Here is a 19704-nt window from a genome sequence, read left to right as displayed (position 1 = left end):
TTTGGCATCTGGGCATGCGCAGAAGCAATTTCCGGCGCTGTGGACATGCGCAGACGCGATCTCCAGCATCGCGCTGCGCCAGTCTGGCCCACAGACGATCTCCATGGGAGTGATCCAGCCCATGGCTGGTAAACCTTGCTGATCCCTGAGCTAGAGCTTCAACAGGAGCACCTGCCACGCCAACTGGAAAATCCCCCAGAGCATTTGGAAATCCCTCAGAATCCATCAGCCTCTGTGGGGGGCAGGGGGGGCAACAACTGATCTAATCGGTCCCCCCACCCCTGCAGTATGGGGGGATTAAAAATTAATCGTGAGGCAGACCAAGGCTCCCCCCCCAACCAGAACTTGCTGGAACCTTTCAGGTGGGCGGCATTGCCATTGTAAGAGAACGTTGGAATTGTTGGGTGGTTAGCTCTGGAACCTCTTTTTCTAGAAAAAACTTGGCACTGAGGGAGACTAGCAATTATTATGGACCAGTAGGTTTCAATGTAATGTCTACTAAATGAACACTGAATAAACCAACCATTTTGTATGCCCTGAACATAAAAGTTTAAATCTCGTATGTGCCTCACCATCAACTAAGCAACTGTGAGCAACTGGGGCAGTTTAGACAGTCGTGTGGCAGAATGCCAGCAGAACTCATATGCCATGTATCTCTTCTCTGGCTCTAGGCAAGAGTAAAAGACAAGGATTTCCTGCTTTCCACAGTTTGCTATATTTACATATTAAACACTGTTTAGCTGACAACAGTGTTCTTACTTAAAGTTTACCTCATAAAATTTTGGTTTTTCCTCAGGGGCCATGACTGCATATTGCGGCAGTGAATCTCATAGTTTAACTACACACACTTTGTGGAGAAATACTTCATTCTGCCTGTCCTGAACATTTAGCTTCTCACATGATTCTGAGTTCTAGTATGACAAGAAGAACACATCTTCTCTCTGTTGACTTTCTTCGTAGAATGCAAAATTTTATATGCCTCTATCATGTCCCCCCACTTTCTCTAAAGCAAGTTACGGAAATGTTCCTAATCCTACATAAGGGAGTTATTCCATCCCCATGTTCATTTTAGTTTCTCTTTTCCAGCTCTAACAATATCTATTTTGAAGTGTGGGGTAAAGGTAAAGCAAATAAATACAGTACTCTCGTGGTTGGCCACACACCATAGATGTGAATTTATGAGGCAAGCAGTCCCGTATCCTAATGATTCCTAACACGCAATCTGCCTCCCCCCCAGCTTCCACAGGCTGAGGTAACATCTTCACTGAGCTATTTACCTCAACACCAAGATTTCTTTTCCTGGTCAGTCATTGATAATTCAGACAATTTATTTATCCCCCACGCATCTTACTGGGTTGCGCCAGCCACTCTGGGCAGCTTCCAACATATATAAAAAACATAAGAAAACATTAAACATTTTTTTAAAATAAAAACACTTCCCTATACAGGATTGCCTTCAGGCGGCTTGGGGGTCGGATAACTCCATACCCTCCATCATTTCTCCAATGAAAATGGGGACATCCTAAGGAAAAGCAGGACATTCCGGGATCAAATCAGAAACCAGGATGGGTTCTCTAAATCAGGGATCTCCCTAGAAAATAGAGAGAATTGTAAGGTCTGCCTTTAATCGCCTTTGGCTTTTTAATGAACGCAAAATTTCCCCTTCCGCACAACTACTCAAAGAATTGATGCTTTTGAATTCTGGTGCTGGAGGAGACTCTTGAGAGTCCCATGGACTGCAAGAAGATCAAACCTATCCATTCTGAAGGAAATCAGCCCGGAGTGCTCACTGGAAGGACAGATCGTGAAGCTGAGACTCCAATACTTTGGCCACCTCATGAGAAGAGAAGACTCCCTGGAAAAGACCCTGATGTTGGGAAAGATGGAGGGCACAAGGAGAAGGGGACGACAGAGGACGAGATGGCTGGACTGTGTTCTTGAAGCTACCAGCATGAGTTTGACCAAACTGCGGGAGGCAGTGGAAGACAGGAGTGCCTGGCATGCTCTGGTCCAGGGGGTCATGAAGAGTCGGACACAACTAAATGACTAAACAACAACTACTTCAAAAAATGCCAGAGCCCCGCCTGATTCTGCATCCACCCATCTTAATCCCAAAATTCTTCTCTGTGAAGAAAAATAATATCCGACTACACTCCATTGCTTTTGACAGCTGCTGGACATGCAGAAATCCCAAGCTGTGCAGCTTTAACCAGCATGGCAGGGAAGGATTGACCTGTTGAATTTCAGTAGTTATTCTGCGCTTTGTGTTTCAAAAACTAGCCAGCTCCAATGCCTGCCATTTTCTCTGCATGCCTTTAGAGTGGGCTGCTTCCATTAGTTACTGACAGTTAGATATAGCCTTGCTGGGGAGTTGTGGTGTTGTGAAATCTGCCTTTCTCAGCACTTGGAAGAGCAGGACCAGAATGTTGATGAGCTTTCCAAGGCAATGTATGAAGTGGGGTTGGGTGGGTGGGGGGTGGGGAATTCCCAGGCATCCCATAATTCAGGGAGGCTAATTCAGTGAAATGATTCCGCAATGATGGAAGAGATGCAGTTGGAATCCCACACAGGGTTTTGCAAAAGAGAAAGAAGGGGAGGATTGTGCATGTGTGCGTGCCTGCCTGTAAAAATTGTTGTTTTTAAACAAAGAAAGAAAACTTCAGCGTTTTCCATTATTGCAGAGCTGTAGTGACTGGCCATTTTGCACAATCACTGGAGAAATTTGAAAGTTTTAGCTAAGGAGTGACTCAGCACAGTGATCTAAGATCTTTGGTATCTCCCTACCCCGCAACCCCCCCCCCCTTCCTGACTCTGCAGTTTGATGACAGCCGCTAGATTCCCAGAAACACACTGTTATTATTTCCAAGAGGAATGTATAAGGTCTGCATTTGTGCATGTAGTAAAAATGTTGGGAGTGAAAGATGAGTCAGGGGAGAGTTAAAGAAACCTTGTATTACTTAGCAAGGGCTTGTGCTTTGACCAAAGGCAGCAGCTAAGCTTTTACTCTGGGGGAGGGCAAGGAACATGCTGCAGTTTGCTCCTTCATTTACAGTGACATGGAGGGGCACGGAGGGGATATCTTGGGGGACGCTGGTGGGTTAAGCCCCCTACTCGATCTGGGAGTTTGCCACCTCTGTCATATAGTCTTCCATCTTTCCACTGACCAGTTACCTGTATTTACTTAAAAGTGTGCGTTAAAGGCTAATCCCGCTGCGTAAAGCCAGCTTAAATGAAGAGCAGAGCCGACCTCTGCCAACAGGCTGGAAGTCATACAGAGCTTTGGACTGGAAAGGTTGGGCTGCATACAGGGAAAGCTTATTTTAATAGGGCAAAGTGCACTGAACTTTTCTCCCGGGCTGAGCTTGTTGCGACAGAGAAGGCCCTGCCAAATGCAGTTGACCTTTTTTTTTTTTTTTTAAATAATTTTTATTAACTGGCCAATCACATCAAATTAAATCACATCATATAAATTCCGAATTACAAAGCCAAATTTTTAAATTTTGTTGGGGGAACCCATACTTCAAGATCCAAAGGGGAATTCAAATCATCTTCTTATTACTGCGTTAATGTCCAAATCAGTCCCAATCAGTCCAAACAAAGTTCATAATTCTATCCAGTCTTATCTTGGTGTTGCCACATCATATCTTGTTCGTATAATTTCTCTTTTTCCTTTACGATCTCTTCTGTTAGTCTCCTTAAGCCGATAGCAAGTATAATAATCCTGTGTGGATTTCCCGTTCCTCCACTAAGTCCAGATGGTTTCCATATATCTCCTTTGTAGATAACATCACTTTTTCCATCGTAAATTTTGGCATTTGTCGCTCTTAAGTCCCACCGAGGAGTTGATTCACGATATGTAAACAGCTCTATTTCTCTCTTTCTCCTCCCAGACCCAAGAGCTCCCACAATGCCTCACAAAATGGCGATGGTATTTTTTTCTAAGTGCGACACTCCAAAACTCTTAGCTTTCCAGCTTCATCTTGAAACATTGCTTTGGATCGAAAGTTTATCTCCACACAGCCTTAAATCCACAGCTTAAGTCCTTAATTTCTGACTCATTAGGGGAGGGGATTCTTGTTAAATCACATAAAAAGGTAGAGGCAGGTTTTCCCCCCCTCCCCCCTCAGTCATTTATCATACCGTATCTTCACGTTCTTCTCGTATTTTATTGTTGTCTTATTATCAGAGATCTCTTCTGTCAGCAGTATTTACTCCCCATTTTCCTTGATGTATGTGCAATTAATCACGTCCGAATTGTTTCTTTTAAAGATCATTGCAACCAGCGGCGCGAATCGGGGACGGCGTCGAGGAGTGCCGAAAATCCCACAGGAGGGCTTTGTGCCTAGTGCCCCCACCCCCACAAATTCGGGGGTGGTATAGGGCACAGCAGGCAAGGGCCGTCCCCCCCATAATCCTGGGGGGGGGGGTTAAGGAGGCTAATTACCCCCATCATAGCCTCCAAATTACCTCGTGTGGGTCGGAGAGATGTTATTGTCAGCCATCTTCCGATGCGTCACCTAGTGCCCCCCCCCCAAATGCAGTTGACCTTGAACGCAGGTGCAAGCTTCAGATCGATCTCTGGCAAACAAATCAAGGGTGTGTTTTTTTAAAAAAAATGCAGGGAAATAAATCTTTCAATGACAAAAGGGAGCGAACACACCATAAAGGCAGTCATTATCTCCACACACATGAACCTCCAGCGGATGCCAGGATACAGCTTTGGACATCCAAAAGATTATTAAGAGAGAAGAGTGTGAGGACGCTTGACTCAGCCATGATCCCTCACGTGTGCTTTGATGCGTGCCCAAAGTTGCTTTGAGCTTTGAAGGCCTTCTCCTCAGAGCTGTAAATAGCAAATTCCAAGTGGCCATTTTTAGTCAGGATCATGGCAGGGAGATAAAGAGTTAAGCTTTATATCCCTGCCAGATTCCTCTGGCTAATTAGGTTTTCCCTTAGCTGTTATTTAAATAAGCAAAAAACCAAAAGTGCATCATACACTTTTAGGGGTACCGATTCCAACTCCCACACCCTGCCTAGGGCCCTTCTCAGAGTCCTCCAGCTCCAACTCTCTGAGCTCCTCCCTCCCTCCCTTCCCCGAGCATCTGATCATCACCTCCAGGACACTTCCATGGGACTCATGACAAACACTCCTTAATTAACCACCATCATATAATCTCCCTGCAAACTAATCAGGATGAATGCTCAGTCAGCAGGTCATCTCAAATGCATCTTATCTGTTGCATTCCAAGTAACACAAAGCAGCAACTTGCACAAACATAATGGCTTCTGCTTGCACAAAGGGACTTTCCCTCCTCATCTCTTTCCCCTGCAGCCCCCTAAATCTGTTCCAGGGGTTCCCCCAACTCTGGAGCAGATCTGGGGACAGTGTGGAATGCAAGGGGGAGAGGAAGGGAAAGTCCTATTATGCAAGTGAAAGCCGTTCTGCTTGTTCAATTATTTAGCTGAATACTGCTTTGTGTTTTTAATAACACCCGATGAACTCAGTGGTGCTCGCTTCTGAATAGAGATACACTGAACCGCACACTTGGTGAACGAATGGCAAAGACCAATAAGATTGTTATTAATCTTTCACATAACATTTTTTGTTTGCTTCTGTTCTTTGAGCAATGTGTGCTCCCTCTGCCCTACACAGGTGTACACATTTTAGCCTGACCTTTTAAAAAGGAGCAGAATATACTCTCTCCTGCTACAGACAGGTTACCTAGAATTACCAGACATTTTTTGCTAGTAGGACTACTGTACTTTTCATCAGGTGATGCTTTTGTCAGCGTTTTGCCAATGCAAGTCAAGAGAAAAGTGCCGTTTGATAAATATCTGCTGTTTGCTCGACTTTTTAAATCATTGGAGCCATACGAGGAAGGAAAACAAAAGTTGCTTGTCTGTCCTCTGCTATTCAGTGGCGTAGCGTGGGGGGTGCAGGGGGGGCCAGCCGCACCGGGCGCAACATCTGGGGGTTAGGGTTAGGGGGTGCAAATCCACGGGTTAGGGGGCGCAAATCCATGGGTTAGGGGGTGCAAATTACTTGCCTTGCCCCGGGTGCTGACAACCTACGCTACGCCACTGCTGCTATTCATTACGCAAGGAACAGTAATTGTGCATCTAGGGATGATCTGGGCTTGGTATAACCGTACTACTGTGGGGAAATATACATCAGTGTGGTGTAGTGATTAAAGTGTCAGACTAGGACCTGGGAGACCAGGGTTCAAATCCACACTCAGCCATAGATCTCACTGGCTGACCTTGGGCTAGTCACTAACTCTCAGCCTATCCTACCTCATAGGGTTGTTGTTGTTGTGAGGAGGACAACTATGTGTGCCACCTTGAGCTCCTTGGGGACAATAAATAAAATAAATAAACATTTCATGATAGGGTCTAGAAAGGGCCCAGCAACAAGACAATACTGCAGCAATAAAGTAATGAAGGAAACAGCAGTGAGGCCTCTACAAAACTGTAAAAGGGAATACAAAGAAAGAAGGAAGGAGGGAAGGGAGGAAGGAAGGAAGGAAAACTGGGGCACTGCATCCTTGAACATTAGCAACAAGGAATATTTTCACAGAGAAGCAATGGAGAAGATTCACTCCCTCCCCCCAGCATTGTGGGAAAATATTCTATAGTCTAGGAGGTGGCCAGGACCTTGAGAGGTTGCCTGAGATAGGTAAAGGTAAAGGTACCCCTGCCCGTACGGGCCAGTCTTGACAGACTCTGGGGTTGTGCGCCCATCTCACTTAAGAGGCCAGGGGCCAGCGCTGTCCGAAGACACTTCCGGGTCACGTGGCCAGCGTGACATCGCTGCTCTGGCGAGCCAGAGCCGCACACGGAAACGCCGTTTACCTTCCCGCTAGTAAGCGGTCCCTATTTATCTACTTGCACCCGGAGGTGCTTTCGAACTGCTAGGTTGGCAGGCGCTGGGACCGAGCAGCGGGAGCGCACCCCGCCGCAGGGATTCGAACCGCCGACCTTTCGATCGGCAAGCCCTAGGCGCTGAGGCTTTAACCCACAGCGCCACCTGCGTCCCTACATTGCACATTAAAATGTATGTAAACTTTCATGGGGGAAATAGCCACACGTTGATGTGGAGAACTCAACTTCTGATTGGAAAAACGAGGAACTGAAAGAAATAGGAATTGACACAGTTACCCATCCCTAATGACAACTGCAGCCCAGTGGCAAATATCACTTTTTGCCTAAAGTAGTGAAGAGTGTGGTGGCTTGGACAGCTTCGGTCATGCTTGGAAGAAATGAATTATCTAGACCGCTTTTCAGTTGGGCTATAGGCCTAAGTTCAGCACTGAAGCAAGCTTTGTCATCCTCGTTGATCACCTACACCAAGAGAGAGGGAGTATGACTCTAGATTCTCCTACATGTCTTGAGGGCTTTGGATACCATCAACCTCCTAGCGTGGCTTTGCAAGGTGGGAGATGGCAACACTGCAAGACCATTTGCATAGAGTAGCATTTGGGGAGTTCTGCTTTTCCCCACAGTGTTTGTGCTGTGGGGTCCCCCATGGTCTCACCTTATTGCCCATGCTTGTTAACATCTGTTCAGTGGTTCTCAAAGGGTGTGGCGCTCCACACAGGTGTGGCAGGAGAAGATGGCAAGCATGGCAGGAAGGTTCAAGGGCAATGAAACATTTGAACATTTCAGTGTAGTATAGTAGAGTATTAAAGGTGTTGTTTTTTTTTTTTTGCAGAATATGGATAGATATGGAACAGGGATTTTCAACTCTGAAAAATCGGAAAGGAGAAAGGCTTCTTTGTGTTGATGAGATGAGGGTTTGTCTCAAATTCAACCTAATATAAATGAAATTCCCTGGCAAAGGCAAGCTCATACCTCTCATTGATTTTGTAGACATACTTAAGATACATATAAGAGGCTCATTTATATTTCGGGAATGATTAATTTGCTTATTAAACTGCATTGTTGTACACTTCCTGAATGTCCCACGATCATATTATAAGGTAGTTGTGTTCTGTGTTATAAACCAAGCACCGCTAGGAATTGCTTCTTTTGGTTTTCCAATGTATTTCTTATCAATAATATGTACGGCGTGGCATGAGAAAATTTCTGAAAGTGTGGCCCAGGGAAAAAAGTTTGAGAACCACTGATCTATATGAAGCCAGTGGGGGAGATCATTTGGAGATATGCAGCGAGGTGTCACCAATATGCCGTTGACATCAGCTCTTTCTCTCCATACAGATTGCAGTTTATGTACATTGTGCATATTGCTATAATCCTCTATAGCATCACCCCCATTCCTATGCTCATTGGTACTCTAAAAGAACTCTAAAACAGTAAGTTAGACCCGACTTACTATTGCAGAAGCCATGTTGGCTATGCTTCAGAAACAGTTGTGCTTTTAAATGCTTGAAAATTCTAATTTGAATAATTATTTCTACCAGGTTTCCCAGGAAAGTCATAAAGCTAACCAATCTGCAATTTTCTTTCCCTCCCTCTCAATGTTTTTAAAAACTGGTGTTTCCTTGGCCACTTGCCGGTCCTCGGATATGGATGCTGAGCTTAAGGTCGCATTACAGTACATAGTTTTGTTAGAAGAAATTCAGTTTCATATCTGAGTTCTTTAAAAGCTCTTGGTGGGTGCCATCCAGACCCTGTGAGTTGTTCATTTTTAATTTGTCACAAAGGCCTAGAACTTTGTGCCTTGTCACCACTATTTGCCTCAGTCCCTCAAATTCCTTTCCTGGGAAAATCAGTTTAGGTACACGGATCTTTCCCTGATCATTCAGCTTTTCTTCAGTCTCCTATTTCTCTTTTGGCTCGTCGTCATTATTATTATTATTACTATTTACTGAATTTGTATAGCGCCCTTCATCCGCAGATCACAGGGTGGTTCACAACATAAAAATACAAAATTAGAACACAAAATACACAAGAAAGCAAAAACAAACCAATACCCCCCCCTGTCATCCAAACATCTAGTCACCTCCCTAGTCAATTTCTAATATAATTAAAGCTGTTGTTGCTGGTGGTCTTCTTGTTTTTTGTAGTGTGCTTCATGAAATCTTTCTATTTGCCTCATTTCTTTTGCAAAAGGTGTGTGTTTCTTTTCGTTCTCCTTGTATGGGCAAGACTTCTGTTTTCTAAAGAAAACCGTTCTGCGATAAACTTCCTTGACTCTACTTGTTAACCACGCCAGCATCCTCTTGCCAGTAACTTCCCTGGTCTGTAGTACTATACATACTCACTGGGCTTCTGTTAGTGTAATTTTGAACAGCTTCCCCAAGCATTTTAGAAAGATTTGACCCTTTCGATCAGTAAGGGGAAGCTCTGGCTGGTGGGCCTAATTAGGCCAAAAGGCTGTTTCAGTCAAGTCAAACTGTGCCCACCTAGACCAGGTGCACAGCATGGGAATCATATTTGACTTACAGCTGTCCATGGAGACGCAGGTCAATTCTATGTCCAGGGCAGCTGTTTACCAGCTCCATCTGGTACGCAGGCTGAGACCCTACCTGCCCGCAGACTGTCTTGCCAGAGTTGGTGCATGGCCTAGTTATCTCCCGCTTGGACTACTGCAATGCGCTCTATGTGGGGCTACCTTTGAAGGTGACTTGGAAACTACAACTAATCCAGAATGTGGCAGCTAGACTGGTGACTGGGAGTGGCTGCCGGGATCATATAACACTGGTCTTGAAAGACCTACATTGGCTCCCAGTACGTTTCCGAGCACAATTCAAAGTGTTGGTGCTGACCTTTAAAGCCCTAAATGGCCTCGGCCCAGTATACCTGGAGGAGCGGCTCTACCTCCATCGTTCAGCCCAGACACTGAGGTCCAGCTCTGAGGGTCTTCTGCTGGTTCCCTCACTGTGAGAAGCAAAATTACAGGGAACCAGGCAGAGGGTCTTCTTGGTAGTGGTGCCCTCCTTGTGGAACACCCTCTCTTCAGATGTCAAGGACAAAACAACTATTTGGCTTTTAGAAGACATCTGAAGGCAGCCCTGTTTAGGAAAGTTTTTAAGGATTGATGTTTTTATTATGTTTGCTATATGTTGTAAGCTGCCCAGAGCGACTGGGGAAACCCAAGAAGAAGAAGAAGAGTTTGGATTTGATATCCCGCCTTTCACTCCCTTTAAGGAGTCTCAAAGTGGCTAACATTCTCCTTTCCCTTCCTCCCCCACAACAAACACTCTGTGAGGTGAGTGGGGCTGAGAGACTTCAAAGAAGTGTGACTGGCCCAAGGTCACCCAGCAGCTGCATGTGGAGGAGCGGGGAATCGAACCCAGTTCCCCAGATTACGAGACTACCGCTCTTAACCACTACACCACACTGGCTCTCAGCCAGATGGGCGGGGTATAAATAAATAAATTACTACTACTACTACTACACCGGACCTCATTTATGCAGCAGGTAAAGACATAGCTGGGCCTAATGGTGTTTCGTGTGCACTGGGTTATGCAAATACTGATCATCACCCGATTTCACACTGCTGGGCAAGAAAGGTCTGCTGACATCATTGTTGACATGAAATGATTGACAGGCGGGCAGCCCCTCCCATCTGTCAAACTTGGTCCAGTTCCCTCATCCTGCTACCCTTGACTTTCCCATCTTTCAGCTTCCTTTTCACCAGCCCTGCTCATTTTGGGGAACTTTCCTTTTTTCAAGTCCAGTATGACTGTGCGGGGGTCTTTCTTAGCCGCAGCCCATTTAACATGTATGTTGAATTACAATTTACGGCTGTGCTTAGTGTCCCCAGTGAGGCCAGCAACACTTTAAATCTCTAACCAAGTCCTGGGTGCCTCTTAAGATGAAGTCCAGACTCTTCTCCCCTCTGGCCAGAGGTGGGGGGAGAAGCACAATTCGCTTTTGAGTGAAGGAGGATTGTGTGTGTATGCTCTGAGTAAATGCATGCGAGTGTATCGAGTGCTCTGTGTATGTGAGAACTCAGAGCAAGCGCATGTGTATGTCTTGAGTGTGCTGTGTGTGAAGCTGCTGAGTAAAGCTTATGTATGTTTTGAGTGTGCGAGCACTGCGCCTGTTTTGAGTGCATGAGAATGCTGAGTAAGCGCATGCGTGTGTGCTGAATGTGTCAGTGTGCTGAATAGGTGCACGCGTGTGCTTTGGGCGTGTTGCGTGCGAGAGAGTGCACGTTTCGAGAGCTGGTTTTGCTGAGCAAGCGTCTGAGTTTGGAGGCACGTGTGAAGTGTTCAGCGTGTGCTGGATGCGGCAGTGTGCTAAGTGCATGCGTGTGCCGCGTGTGCATGTTGGGGGTGGGTGGGTTGAGATCGTGCTGAGCGGGTGCGCGCGCTGTTGTGTCGCGTGCGCTGAATTGCCCGAGGAAGAGCATGCATGCAACGCGCGGGCGTCTTTCCAGCGTCCTGGGGGGGGGGGGGGAGGAAACATTGCATGGAAACTGGGAGTGGAGCATGCCGGGCAGTAGGACCCCGCGGGCGAGAGCCGGCGTGTGTGTGTTTGTGCGCGTGAGCGTGTGAGTGCGCGCGCGAGTGACTCAAAGAGGGGAAAGGAAGGGAGGCTGGAGGAACTGGGAGCAGCAGCAAAAGCAGCAGCAGCAGCGGCGGCCGCAAGGGCAACGCGTCGAGCTCGCGACGCCCGGGCAGCTCCGAGGAAGCCCCGCAGGAGAAACCAGGAGCCGCCGGCCGCCTCCCCATTCATAGCCCTCGCAGGCGGGAGCTCAATGGGCTGATTCCCTGCGAGACCAGCAAGGAGGCGGCGGCGGCGGCGGCGGCGCCCGGCAGCAGCAACAGCAACCGCAGCCCGCCTAGGCCTCGGCTCCGGCCAGCCGCTCCGCTTGCACCCTCCCAGGCATGTAAGTGGCCGCCGGCGTCCCCGGGCCTCGGATGGGCAGGGAGCAGCCGCGGGGCCTTGCTCAGCCCCCTTTGGCTTGCGTGCGTGCGCGCGCGCGCGTGGGGGGGTTTTTTTTGGGGGGGCGCCCCCTTTTTTTTGGTGCATTGTCTAGAGCGCCTGTTCGGAGCGGCGCGGCGCTCTCGCCCTTTCTCCGAGGCGGCTTGTTTGCTTGCAAACCTCCCGCTGCAAAAGTCACCCTCCTTTGCAGGCCTTGCATGAGATGTGTGTGTGTTTTCTCTCTAAATAATATCTTGAAATATCCTTTTTTTTTTGTGCATTGCAGTGGCGGCGGCGGCGGCGGCTCCCTTTTGCTCCTGCCTGCAGATGCGCCTGGGCTTTGGAAACGCCTGCTCCCCAAAAGCGAGAGGGGTGGGAGAAGAGAGGAAGGAGGGGAATGGGCTCTTTGTGCGTGCCTTTGGGGTGGGGTGCGCGCTGGGGGGGGGGCTTCTCCCCCTGTAGAAAAAAACTTGCACCTTTCCCAACCCTCTTTTTTCCTTTTGGGACCGCTGCGTTGTGGGGTGTCAGGTGGGTGAGGGGTCTTGTGGTGGGTCCTGGGTTTGCACCCTCCATTTGCTTTACTCTCTCTATCCCGCCCCCCCCCTCTTTCCTCTATGCGGTGTTTGTTTACCTCAGGCTTCTCCATTGCTGCCCACAGCTGTTGGAGGAGGAAGGAGGTTTTCAGGTCCCTCCTTCTTCCACGTCTGAGATAACTGGGTCTCCTGCCCTACCCACCAGCAATGTATACACTTTCCAGGCGTTGGGTTCTTTTATATTTCTTATAACAGGCCCCCCCCCCCCCATCCTCACAAACCCAGTGCCATACAAAACAGGCCTTTGCCATCCCCACCTTCTCATTCGCCAACCGAATCTTTTATGTGAAACATGCAGGGCTGATTCACACATTACTTTATTTTATTTTTCCTGTACACCTAAAAAAAGTAACGAGCGGATGAGTCAAAACGGCGAATCACTTGGGGGGGGGGACACGATTGACAGAAGAACCCCACCCGCGCCCCCACGTTGGCTGTGGCTCCTTGTGAGGTGCGCAATTCGGTTGCACACCCCCAGGTCTTTGGACCACTGTAGCCTCCTAATTAGCTTTTGGAGGTAATGAAAATAGCTGGTTTTCTCTCTTAAAACAAAACAAAACAAAAAGTATGAAGGACTTTAGATTTTTGGCTAACTTGTTCTAAATGGAGTTTCGTGGGGGTTCTCTCCCTCGCTTAAGCTGGATTGCTTGCAGCGGATGCTATATAGGTTTTGTTTACTATCCTTCTGCAATATCTAGAAGCTTCATAATACCTGCCCTGGGCACCTTATACCCGAGGTACTAATAGGCCCAAGTGAGTTTCACACAATCCACTTGGGTGTAACTCTGTAAGATCTGTGGTTTTGTTTCTAGAGCTTGTTCATAGTCCTGTGTTCTTCTGTCCACTCGGGCAGTCCTGACAGCTTCTAGGTACTACTTTGTGCGGACAAACGTAATGCGCAGACTTGGCGGTCTCACATGAATGTGGCTGAAGCTCAACAGTCGTAGCAGGGAATACTGCTGCATTTCCATGGAGCTGCCTGTTGGACATGAGAGAACTTGAAGTGTTGTGGGATAGCGTGGTGTTGGAGTAGCAGCAGAGGGACACGGGTTCAAATTCTCACTCGGCATGGGACAGCAACGCTAGGTGCCTCTCTCAAGCTAACCTCCTTCTCAGGGTTGTTAATGAGGATAAATCGGAAATTGCTCCCCAAAGAGGCAGGGATGCCCACTGTCCTGGATGGCTTTTTAAGGAGAATTAGACAGAGATCAGTGCCTCTTGAGTACCAGTTGCTGGAAACTGCAGGAATGGGAGAGCGTTGTTGTGTTCAGGTCCTGCTTGTGGCTTGTGGGCCACTGGCCTGATCTTGCCTGCCTTATGCGGGTGGCGGTGGTGTGATGGGCTGCCAGTTCTGCCCCAAGTTTCTTGGAGGAAGGGCCGAATAAAAAAAATAAGTAATAAAGTTACATTTTCCCATGCGAACGCATACTCCAAAGAAAGGCCAGGGACAGGCCTCTACTTATCTGGAGAAAAACCTTGCTGTGTGAACAGACTATGACTGTGTCTAGATTTTTTGTAAGTGGCAATCCTGTACCCACTTACTTAGGAGAGTGAGCCCTTCAGAACTTGATGGGACCCGCTTCCCAGTGAGGGTAGGGTAGCATTGTTAACACTTTCTAGGGTAGCATTGTTAATACTTTTAGGTAGTCCCCCCCCCTTTGTCTTTTCTCTGGCATGAGAAAACAAAAGGATGGACCCCTTATTGCATTCTGCGTGTTTGTGTAATCATGTAGTATTTAAAAGTCAGGATCTTTTCCCTTCTTTTTTTCTTCTTTTTTTAAAGGCCTGGCCAGGTTAATTATCGCCATTGCATTTGTTTACAGGTAAATGTGCTCAATAGGCTGTGTTGCCAGTATAATGTAGCTGTTTAACATCCATCTTCAAACCCACAATAGTTTGATTTAATTATCTCGGGCCTTTGAATGTATAAAAACCTTTGTGCCAGGAATTACTGCTTTTGGAGTAGGTGAATTTCTGCAGCGGCAATACAGTGGTACCTTGGGTTACATACGCTTCAGGTTACATACGCTTCAGGTTACATACGCTTCAGGTTACAGACTCTGCTAACCCAGAAATAGTACCTCGGGTTAAGAACTTTGTTTCAGGATGAGAACAGAAATCGGGCTCTGGCAGCGGGAGGCCCCATTAGCTAAAGTGGTACTTCAGGTTAAGAACAGTTTCAGGTTAAGAACGGACCTCCGGAATGAATTATACCACTGTATAAGGAGTTAGGTGTAAGGTGGGGGCAAAGGCATATTAACTCTAAGGAGGTCAAGTCTGATCTATCTAGATGTGATTTTGGGCAGGAAGAAACAGTGTAATTGGCTCAAGGTCCCAAAGTGAGCTTCATATCCAAGCAGGGGCTTGATCCTGAGTTTTCCCATAGTCCAAGTCCACTGCATTATCCATTGTACCACATTGCTGTCTCACATGCAGATGGTTTACCTGGCATGATTAAGCTTTCTCCCTTTATTTGTTTGGGAATGTGCAAAAAAACCTCCACGCTGACCTGAATGAGCCACCTCACTTACCCAGGTTGAGGCAGCTAAATCTCTTTAAGTGTTGGTTTATTTTATAGCATACATATTCAGCTGGTGTGCGAGGAAAAACCAGAGTTTTAAGTGGTAAAATAGAAGCATGGCACCATCGCTTGTGAACGGGACGCTTTAAGATCCCCAAACTTCACAGCCATATGTGCGGAAGCTACAAAAAGTGCTGGAGAGAACCAGCAATGTAATGTGCCGTTTGCAACCTGCCTTGTTGTTTAAAAGTTGCATACTTAACATGAGTTCAAAAAATTAAAAGTGCGCACCCAGCCCTCTACGTTCTCAGGCTAGGGAGAGTATGGTTTTACTAGGACTAAATTACTTTCTCTAGGAGTAATTTTGGGATTAAAAAGATTTGTCTTTCATCCTGCCCGAGTAAATAAAAAGCATATGATTTTAATTAAATAGTTCTGCATGCCGCCCGTGTGACTCAAAAGCCCCATATACACATAGGCTAGCCTACCCTCCTCGGTGAAGGAGAATGGTCAAGGAAGACAGTGTGGGGATTTCGCATTAGGTGAGCAACGAGTCTTCCCCAACACATGGAGGAGATTTAGGGAAGTCCCGATACCCACAAACAGCACAGAGGTATACTTCTTAGGAAAGGCATCACAACTTGGTGGTAAAGCACATGTTCGCTCTGTAGAAGATGCCAAGTTAAATCCCTTGCACCTTCAGTTAAAAGATTACTTGCTAGCATAGATCAAGACTTTTGCCTGGGACCTCTTAAAACAGTAATGGCCAAACTTGGCCCTTCAGCTATTTTGGGACTACAACTCCCATCATCCCTAACTATCAGGACCAGTGGTCAGCGATGATGGGAATTGTAGTCCCCAAACAGCTGGAGGGCCAAGTTTGGCCATCACTGTCTTAAGAGCTACAGCCGGTGGGAGTAGCTGTTATTGGGCTCCGAATGACCTCACTATGTGTAGTGGAATTCCTATGTTTGTATTACAGCAACTCATCTATACAAGAAGTTTTGCAGAGTTTAGGAAAGTTATTTTCCCCTCCTTCCAGCTGGAAAATTGAGCAAAAACACCTCTTTGCTATTCCAGCATCACTTGTCTTTTTCAAAAAAACGAAGCCCTCCACAACTCAGAGCAAGCATGGGGAGCTTCAGGCCTGGCCGCCAAATATAGCCCTCCAAGCCTTTTCTACCTAGCCCTTGGAACTTTAAGAAAGTCATAGAGTTGGAAGGGACTCCAAGGGTTATGTAGTCAGGAATCTCAGCTAAAGCATCCAGGACAGAGGGCCATCTAACCTCTGCTTCAAAACTTCCAAGGAAGGAGAGTCCACCACTTCCCCAGGGAGAACGTTCCACTGTTGGAACAGCTCTTACCACCAGAAAGGTCTTCCTGATGTGTAGCCGGAATCTCCTTTCTTGTCCCTAAGCCACTGGACCCTCACTGGACTCGGCTTTGCATTCTGTGTGTTTTTGGTCTGGCTGGAATGTGCCCTTAAATTCTCACAGTGCCTCTTTGCTTGCCTGGGTGGAGGGTGGAGAGAGGTATGTGCAGAAAATGCACATTTGTAAAATTCACTTTTTACTTCCAGCCACCTTTACCCTTGGACCAGCCCAGCACTGGCATGTGGCCCCCAAAAGCTTGCCCAGAAGCAAAATGTGGCCCTCAGGCTGGAAAAATCTTCCAGCCCTAGCCTGGAGCACCAGATGTGAGTCCCTCTGTACCTTCTGTGCATGGACAAGATCCAGTCTCAGTTCCCCGCGATTCCAGGTAGGGGGCTGGGAAAGGCTCCTTGCACCTGAAACCCAGGAGAGCTGCTGCCAGTCCGTGTAGACAGTATTGAGCTAGGCAGGCCAGTGGTCCTACTCAACACAACTTCCTGGAAGCTCCTTTAGGCTTAACTTCCACCGCTCAAATGTGTGTGTTTTTGAGAGAGCAGATCTACAACAGCGGTTTTCTGAAAATCTGCCCTGGTGTGTATCTGCGACACCTCCACTGGGCCGCTGCAGTGCTGGCGTGGTGCCGTGATTTGTGATATGCTAGAGCAGCACTTGCTATGCTCAGTGCTTTGCGTGCGCATGCTGTGGATGCAGGGGGAATCCCTACAGCACAAGATAGCACCAGCAAAGTCAACAGAATATTCTTGCCCATAGATGTATGCGCTGCCTATTTTGCCTCCAGTGTCTGGGACCCGTTCTCCCTTTTATTATTGTCAGAACAGTTTTTCGCATCCAAGTCCCTCTTCTTATTCCTAGGCCGTTCTGGCTTTACCCTTGCACCATCTCTGCTCTTCTGACTTGTCTGTTGCTGTCTTTATTGTTCATTGTTGGTCTGTATGGTCTTCATTCTTGGCTATCTGGGGCCGTGTGAAGGCTTGTTCTGCAAGACTCAGCCTATGCAGGCAGCAGAAAGGCTGTTTATACAGCGGAGGCTGTTCTATCAAACAACAGGCATAGAGGGCCATCCTGTCTGTAAATACAAATACATTCCATATAAAAAAGACCCCTGTTTGTGGTAATCTAGCATATAGGGGAGAGACCGGTGCTCAAACTTCCTTCCTGATGTGCTACTTTTCTATATGCGGGGAGATTTTTCCTTACCAGCAGAAGCATTCAGAATAAATCCTGATGGCAAGTCCAGAATCCTCCTACATTCTTACTAATCATCATATTTTACTAGGCAGTTTTAGAAACTTGGATATACAAACTAATCGCCAGTGGTGCCTTAAACCTAGATTGTAGTCGTCACAACAGATTGCCTAGGCGCCTTTTTTTATTTTCCAGTGAAATTTATTATTATGCATATCATTTCTGTACTTATTTATATTTTAAAGAACAAATCTCAAAGCGGTTTGCAACGCATTAAAACATCAAATAAAGCAATCCAGAATAAAACTTCAGATCCTTCTCTAAGGGACATTTTGCTTTCCCCCTATTTATTTACTTAATTGATATAGCTGCCCCATAGCAGAAGTGTTCTAGGAAACCCATGTGGTGTAGTGGTTAGAGTGTCGGACTAAGACCTTGGGAGATCAGGGTTCAAATCTCCACTCAGTCATGACGTTCACTGGGTAACCTTGGGCAAATCGTAGTCTCTTGACCTACCGCACAGGTTCGTTGTAGGGAGGCAGCTAAACCATGGACTCCTTGGGAGAAAAAGGTGGGATATAAATGCAATAAATTAGCTCTTCTGCTTATCTGCTTAAGAAAGCTGGAGGGGCCAGCCAGGTGCAGATGTCAGTCATCAACCTGGCATCCAGATATCTCCACATGGTCGCAATTGGACCTGTGCCAGTCGCAAGACACACCTGGAGCCTGGGGAATTTCTAACACTGATAGGAAGCTGACTTACACTGAGTCAAACCATTAGGTCCATCTAGTTGTATTGTCTGCACTGTTTGGCAGTGGCTTTCCAGGCTTTCAACACTCCCAGCCCTGTGGCCTTTCTCTTCTTGGGCCCGTTAGTCACCATTTATTGGAATTACCTGGATTCATTTTTAGAGGTGTATTGATTTTGTATCTGTGTATCATTGATGATGGCTTGGTTTTTAGTCGCTTCATGGATTTTAGCTTTCTTTCTCCATCCTATTACACCCGCTTTTTTGCGAGCTCTTTAATTAACCAGTTTATAAATATTGCTGAATAAATACAAATAAATAAGTGTCCTGGTTGTTTCAGCCAGGGTGTAGAAGCCTGTGCACGTAGCATCGTCCTTGGCTTCCCATCCCCGAGTTTGTTAACATTAAAACATGTTAGGAAGAACACAGGGAGCTGCCTTGAATGCAGAGTCAGGCCCTTGGTCCATCTGCCTCAGAACTGTCTGCACTGAATGGCGGACGCTCTCCAGGGTTTCAGCCTTACCTGGAAATGCTGCAGATTGCACAACCCGGGACCTTTTGCAAGCAAAGCAAACGCTCTACCTGTGAAGCACTTCCCCGTCTGATTGATCATGCCGGCAGGTGTGGTGCCCCATATGGATGATACTTTCTTTGTTTGGTCCAACTTGGTATTTAAACCAGGTCTTGTGAATTGGCTCTTAAGTAGCAGCAGCAGCAGCATAAATATGCAAAGGAGTCTGGCTTTTGCTGGCCTGGCACAATTGCACAATACAGGCACCTCCTAACCCTGTGAAGTATCTCTGGTTTTCGGAAACAGCTCCATTTCATAGGGTTGCGTCCAGATCAGTTGAGCTTCGCTTGTGCCATGGGACATCCTCTCCTTGCTCTGCACACCTTCCCTCCCCCAGATCTGCTCTGGAGGGTCCCTCAGCCTTGAGAGTGCACATGGGGCTACAGGGAGAGGAGAGGAGACGAACAGGAGCTTTTGATCCATACCTGAGTCTTCTATTCTGAACTTGTGTCACATCCACATGCAAACTTCCTTCTTGCTCTATCTGGCGAGCTTGATTTCTCCTTGAAAGCATCCAATGTCTTCCAGTGCTCAGATTACAGGTGACCGCAGGATCCACTCTCCCTCTCCCTTCATGACCTGCCGTATAGCCACCGTTCTTAGAAGTCTGCACAATTTGGGAAATAAAGTCAACAGTAGTGAAGTTCAGTCCATCATATTATTCTTTTCTCCTTCCTCCCACTTCCCTCCGCCCTCACTTGATTTCCTCCGCATATACAATAATCTTTGCATTCTACAATCTTCTCAAATCATCTATATATTCTTATTATCTTTCCTTACTAATTTTTATTCCATCCAGTACTTCACATTTTAATCTAGGCATATTAAATGTATGGGGGAGATGGGGAGGAAATGGTGC

At 46.9% G+C, this 19704-nt stretch overlaps 1 protein-coding gene across 1 annotated transcript in view; it reads left to right on the top strand.

Annotated features, from left to right (window-relative positions):
• The first annotated feature begins 11367 nt into the window (after positions 1-11367).
• AKT1 (AKT serine/threonine kinase 1) overlaps positions 11368-19704 on the top strand; it is a 123184-nt gene continuing 114847 nt past the window's right edge. The window contains exon 1 of the mRNA XM_079951285.1: positions 11368-11800. The gene's annotated coding sequence lies outside the window, so the exon portion shown is untranslated. The remainder of the gene's footprint in view (positions 11801-19704) is intronic.

This window comes from Podarcis cretensis, assembly GCF_951804945.1.
Source record: "Podarcis cretensis genome assembly, chromosome: 1".
Classification (NCBI taxonomy): domain Eukaryota; kingdom Metazoa; phylum Chordata; class Lepidosauria; order Squamata; family Lacertidae; genus Podarcis; species Podarcis cretensis.
Note: the sequence above shows the minus strand (reverse complement) of the source record. Positions and strands in the feature narration are given on the sequence as shown.